This window comes from Schistocerca americana, chromosome 5 (genome assembly GCF_021461395.2).
Source record: "Schistocerca americana isolate TAMUIC-IGC-003095 chromosome 5, iqSchAmer2.1, whole genome shotgun sequence".
Taxonomy (NCBI): Eukaryota; Metazoa; Arthropoda; class Insecta; order Orthoptera; family Acrididae; genus Schistocerca; species Schistocerca americana.
In genome coordinates this window covers 185,472,760-185,479,820 of record NC_060123.1, presented here as the reverse complement: position 1 = coordinate 185,479,820, position 7,061 = coordinate 185,472,760, and positions in this window count along the sequence as shown.

Below are 7,061 nucleotides of genomic sequence, written 5' to 3'. Positions count from 1 at the left end.
CTTGTTTTCTCATTTCGGGGAGTTTTTAATTGTAACGCTCATTTTAAAAGACTGCTATCGGCGAAGGATGAGAATGTTGCGTTACTGCTGCGGTAGCTTTGTGCACCGTTGCCTGCTGCGTGATTCTCTCTATAATTATTTCAGACATTCCATGTAATGGTAATCTGGGATCTTGGGGTCAGGTACCGCAGACTGATTACGTAGTATAATAGTTTTAATCTGAAACTAAACGAAATGATAGGTTGGAAGAAGCTTTAAATATGTAAACAACGTATAGTCGGAATCCACATCAGATCAGTGACTGCAAATCGGACCACCTAATACTGCAAATCACATTTACTATCTGTAACTTAAGCTACGCCACAAATGGTACCAACAACAAAAAAGTGTAGCCTCTTAAGAATAGCACGAGCTCATATTTGCTTCAGAGTATTGGAGATACTAAAGTAACAGCTGGAACAAAATAGGTCAGCTGGCACAAGATCAGTTAGAAACCATGAGTCGGGCTACCCGTTCTTTCGATCAGAATAATTAAATCCCAACAAAGAGATTATCTTGCTAAAGTGGAGGGAGTGGTTATACTGTTTCGACATGAATCACACAGCTTTCAGATCTCGATCCGTGATAACACTGAATTTAAAATTGTTTGGAACATTGTCCCAGGAAAAACAGCGATCATTAGTATTTTAACTTATTTAGTAAACACACTCATGATGGCATTTAAGTTATTAATGTTTATTTTTTAGATGACCAGTTTCGATCTTGTAATAGATCATCATCAGATATACATTCTGTGAAGAGGAATAAAACGTAAAGCTTCAGCTACAATCGAAATGAACATTGATATACAGTAATGTAGAAAAAAAGAGCAGCATGATAAACCCTTAATTATTGGCTCTTGTGACCAACTGGAAATAATAAAATAAAGAAAACAAATTAGTTTTGCCCACGATACTTGAAACGTCATAGCACCCTGCAGCTTTGCATGATACGGGGATATGAGGAAGGAGCGCGAGAAGCAACAATACATGAATTCTGCCAAGACGTACAAGGCAGTGCAAGCAGTGAAAGTAGACTAGATCCTTTTCGAACGTAGCATTCCGCTCCACCCATTTCCTATCATCTTTCATGAAACCGAAGATAACTTTGCAGTTAGCCTATATCTACAAATGGTTCAAATGGCTCTGACCATTATGGGACTTAACATTTAAGGTCGTCAATCCCCTAGACTTAAATGGTTCAAATGGCTCTGAGCACTATGGGACTTAACATCGATGGTCATCAGTCCCCTAGAACTTAGAACTACTTAAACCTAACTAACCTAAGGACATCACACAACACCCAGTCATCACGAGGCAGAGAAAATCCCTGACCCCGCCGGGAATCGAACCCGGGAACCCGGGCGTGGGAAGCGAGAACGCTACCGCACGACCACGAGCTGCGGACCCCTAGACTTAGAACTACTTAAACCTAACTAACCTAAGCACATCACACACATCCATGCCCGAGGCAGAATTCGCACCTGCGACCGTAGCAGCAGCGCGGTTCCGGACTGAAGCGCCTAAAACCACCTATATCTACAACTTCATCTCTATTCCGGAAGGCAGAGGGTATTTTACCACTATCCCTCTGCCTCCCTGTTCATTTTCCATTCACGAAAGGCGTGTGGAAAGAAAGTGAACATCAGTTTAAGCACTAATTTCTCTGATATTCTCGTTGTAGAAATTTTGTTAGACGCAAACCTGTCAGTGATGCATAAACCCTATCTCCTACTAATCTTACTTGAAAGGATCTCGGGCTCTTGACTAATACCCAAATTCTGTCCAAAAAGTGCATTTCCTTAAGACACGTACAGCGTCAGCCTGGTCCCTGCTTTTCCTACAGATTGCCTGACGTGATCGTTCCACTGTACACCACTTGATCAGTATGTGGACACACGTGTGTAGTGCAGCATTGACCATTACATGTCAGGCGAGGTGGGGCGAGGCGAGGGGTATTGTGTTGTCGGTAACACCGTAATGGGTCAGTCAGGATGAAAGGAGTCTCCTGGGTACACTTACATGTGGCGCCAGAATATTGTAATGATACTGACGTAAACTAAAATGAAATTATTATATTGTAAACGATCTATGTCTCTGATGTGCTCTGTAAAGCGGATCGCTGACTTTGGACGACCGCAGAGCCAAAGATACTGCCTCTGGTCTGACATTGTGGTATTGGAGTAAGAGAGCGCTTGGCGCACAGCAGTGAGAGTGGATCAGTCTGTGGGCGAAAGATGGTGCAGTAGGCAGTTTTTGTGACATGCTCTATGAAGCCACCAAGTGTTAGATCATAATGTAGGAACTTTCTCAGACGAATATTTTGTGTTACACTGCACGTAAAATAGGTAGTTAAAATGGTGAGTGAGTTTATAATGGAATCTCAAGTGAAATAATGAAATGTGAATTTAATTGTGACAAGAAAGGATTATTGGATTGGTATCGCAAAGCATCATTAAGAGTACACGTATTATTGGAAATATAAATTTGGAATCAGAAGTCTGAGTAATGTAATTACAATTGTCAGACGGTTTGAAAAAACAAACTTAATTTCGAATACAACTTCACTATTGAAAAAGTCAGTGTTAGCAATTCACCCAAATCACTACCACATCCCTGTCCAGGTCATAAGTGTTTTTAAAGATATACAATTTTTCTTAAATGTTTTCATTTATCAGCCAAAAGAGTTTCATGTATACTTCAAAGTATTACGGCCAGCATTGCACACCGCTGAGCCTGTAGCTAGTCTATTTTACTCTTCTTCATGAGAGACCAGAATATAACGCGATCCACCGTTGATGCTCTAGAGGTAAGACAGTTTTATTTATTTGTTAAGTGCGGAGCAACCAAAGTGATCAGTTTTGAGCAGGGCCAGAGGATTCAGTACCGAAGGGGATGAATGTATTTTGCAGTGACTGTATTTCTTTATTGGTATTGGGAGTTGCATTGCCCAATGAGTTCATATAAAGTTTTGCTAACAATAACACAGAGTAAGCACACCAAAGTTACACGACAACTCCAGTTTTGTATGCATTCCTAGTTCAGGCAATTATATAAGTACGAGGGTTGGAACTCCAATAGTGGCAATTATTTATTTACAGGTCGTACAAATTAGACATATGTTTCAAACTTTTACTGACGTTCAAAGTAGTCACCAGTATTGTGTATAACCCGTTGCCAGCGATGTGGAAGTCGTAGAATACTCTTAGTAGTTCCAATTGTGTTGATAGTTCAAGCGGCGCGGACTATTCCAGTTCTGAAGCGAAGACCGTGAAGTTTTTTCTTCAGTTTAGAAATCGAGTTGAACTTACGAGGGCTTAAGTCAGGGCAGGGCAGTAGGTGGTATAGCACTTAGCAGCCCCATCAGTCAAACAAATCAGTAACAGCTTGCACTGTACGTGCTTCATCATTGTCTTGCAAAATGATGGTCAGGTCCTGCAGAAAGTGTCATCACTTCTGTCTCTAAGCTGGTAGAAGTTTGTGTTCCAAAAATGAACAGCGCAGAGAAAGAAGTAATGACACTTTCTGCGGGACCTTACCATCATTCTGCAAGACAATGATGAAGCGCATACAGTGCAAGCTGTTACTGATTTGTTTGACTGATGGGGCTGCTAAGTGCTATACCTCCTACTGCGTTCCCCTGACTTAAGCCCTCGTGAGTTCGATTCGATTTCTAAACTGAAGGGGCGGCCGCTGTGGCCGAGCGGTTCTAGGCACTTCATTCCGGAACCGCGCTGCTGCTACGGTCGCAGGTTCGATTCCTGCCTAGTGTATGAATGTGTGTGATGTCCTTAGGTTGGTTGGATTTAACTGGTTCTAAGTCCAGGGGACTGATGACCTCAGATGTTAGGCCCCTTACTGCTAAGAGCCATTTGTTTTTCAAACTGAAGGAAACACTTCATGGTATTCGCTTCAGAATTGCTACAAGTTCTCCTGGCAATAGACCGCGGCGCTCGAACTGTCAACACAAGTAGCAGAGCTAAGAGTATCCTACGACTTCCACATCGCTGGCAACTATACACAATGATGGTGACTAATCTGAAGGTCAGTAAAACTGTGAAACACATGTCTAATTTGTACGATCTGTAAATAAGTAGTTGCCACTATTAAAGTTGTAACCCTCGTATTTCAATAATTACAAAGAACGTTGATTTCAAATGTGGGCGAAAAACCTGAATAAGAAGTCCGTCAGGTTCATTTCAGCCCCTCTGCAGCTGCCAAAATCAACTTTTGGTGATGTGATTGTGAAGTGGAAATCGAGGTTAGAACCACAGGTAAAGCAAGCCACGGCATATCCCGTCTACTGACCGTCAGGGACGGTAGAGCAATACGGAGGATGGTCGTAAATAATGAAATCAGCGTAACTAATCACTTATGAGTTCGGAGTGCAGTCCACCTAACACAACAACTGTTTTCTTGGAGTTAAAAATTCTGGGGTACTACAATGGCCGAACACCTTCTACGAGCCACACGTCTTCGGTCAGCGCTTCGCGGCGCTTGAGGTGTTATGAAGGGTGGCACCACTGGATAGTACGTGATTGAAGACGTGTGGTCTGGAAGGATGGTTCACGCTGTACTCTGTGGCAGTCCGATGGAAGGGTTTGGTTCCGGCGAACGCTTGGTCAATGTTATTTGTCGCCACGTATAGTCATCGCGGTGAAGTACAGAGGAGCTTGTAAGGCCGGAAATGCACATCCTCCTATTTCCATGTGCTGCACTATAAATTTTTTTCCTTATTTGTTACCAGAAGATATGACATTAATGTGTCTTTATATATTGTAATTGTTTTACTGTTTATATATATATATATATATATTTATGCATTTATGTTGGTTTGCTTTGTGAACATTATTTGTATTTATACGCTGGGTCTGGCCTAGGGAAAACTATGATATCGAACGAATACATCGATAGGTCGTGGAGAACCAAAGTGTTTAGGATCTTTGGTAGTGTTAACTCTGTCGCGTGGAGCGCGGGCAGAGGGAGAGTCTGGCTGTGGTGGTGCAGTGGAGCAGGTGTGTTGTGTGACGCTCCCGCGAGTTGCCGCGCTTTCGAGGTTGGGCAGCATGTAATTGCGCTCGACTTGTTATGATAGTTTCTGACATGGCGTCACGGACGGGAAGCATTAGCTGGCACACATCAAGAGCCCGTTTCGCCTGGTGACTGTGTCGAGAAGAAGGCGCGCCAACATCCAGCTTCTGCAACAGCGACGGCCGACAATGAGTGACTGTCGCCACCTCCTCGATCGACAGCTTCAAACCTTCAATCAACCAACAAGGAAGACTAGAAGCACGTAAAGTTTTAGAACTGTATGGCAGACCTCAGCTTTTCAAACTGTTCCATTTTCATAACTGAATTACAGCAACGTAGCATGAATCTTTGTTGCTCATTGTCCCAATTGCATTACCAAGCAGGGTCCCTTCCTTTTCCGGAATGAACCCGAGTGTCGTTGAAATTCAGACGCCAGCATCATTCGATTTCACTGCTTTAACTTCAAAGTTCAGTTAAGGTATTCATAGCTGGCTACAATATTTAGATTACACAAGCACAAATTAAGAGTGCGAGTTTTGTTACCGTATTTTAGCTTACCTGTGACTGCATCTCAGCTTGGTACGTACTAAATTTTACTATTGTTAATTGTTCAGAATCATTTAATTCAAGTTCAAAGTTAAATCTCTTATTTCTAAATTGCGTAGATTCAAGTAGCTTTTGAAATGATTGTTGAGGTAGTCCAAGACTAACCGTATTTTACTGAATTTCGATGTGCTTCAGAAACAAAGCTCACTATTAACTTCAGTCACTAAATTAACTTTCGATTTTCTGGTTTTATTAATTCTTTTGCTAAATTAAGTCAGAGTGTAGCGAAATTTATTACTTCTGACAAACTTTTAGTTTTCACACTACATGTGTCAACCTTCAGTTGTCACACTTCTAGTGCTAATTATGTGTGTAATAACCTTTCTTTTTCAGTTACTATAGTAATTGTCCTTAGGACTGGCGACCGTAATTCCCCCCAAATCTCAAATATCTAATTACCGCTAGTTAACTGTTAACGTAACGGCCGCACATTTGCTTTCTTGATTAACTTTACCCCTTTTCAAAATTAATTTCCACCAGTTTCATTTGCATTTTTCCTTTCATTTAGATGTAACCCCGCCTCCCTCTTTACCGACAAATTAACGATTGCTTTTCCCAAATTTCCATTAGATACACGCGGTTTAATTTTTCACTGTCATTAAGGTCGATAAGTGAGGGGGAGGTTACAAGCTGGTGTTAGGTTATAGGGATGTTTTTTGTGATAATGGTTCGGGTCAGATGCTGCAGAACGCCATTTGCGGAAGGATGTGAACACATTTTAGAGCACTGTGTACTGCTCACAGCAGAGGAATAGTTGGCAGACGACGCCTCTTACCAGCATGACAATGCGCCCTGTCATAAGGCAGTATGTCTGAGGCAATGGTCTATGGACAACAACATTTCTGGAATGGACTGACCTGCCCAGAGTCCCTACCTGAACCGACTGGAACTCTTTTGGGATGAGTTAAGGCTATCGACTTCGCTAAGGTCGTAACGTCCAACGTCAGTAACTTCTCTGCTGTGCGGAAGAATGCTGTGAGGAATAATGGGCTGCCATTCCTCCACAGACATTGTAATATTTCTGGCCTTACAGCCATCATGTCCAGCTACAAGAAGCTCTTCTTACAGCAGCTGAGAAGGCAGCAGGGGGGGAGGGGGTGGCATAATGGGGTGTGAGGTATCGATCACAGATGGTTTGTTCGGTATGGGTATCGTAAGAATGACATCCTGAACTGTGGTCCTCCTCCGCTATTGGCTGCTGCGTTCGGAAGTTGCGAACCAAAATGATAACCGTCTGTTATTAATATTAGAAAAAATAAACAGCATATTTTCTTGCATTTCATATTAAAGTACCTCTCAATTGAGTGCAGTCACTCCATTATTTCACAAGGATTACTAAGCAGCAGAATAATAAACAACTGCTAAACGAAAAGGCAGACAAAGAAC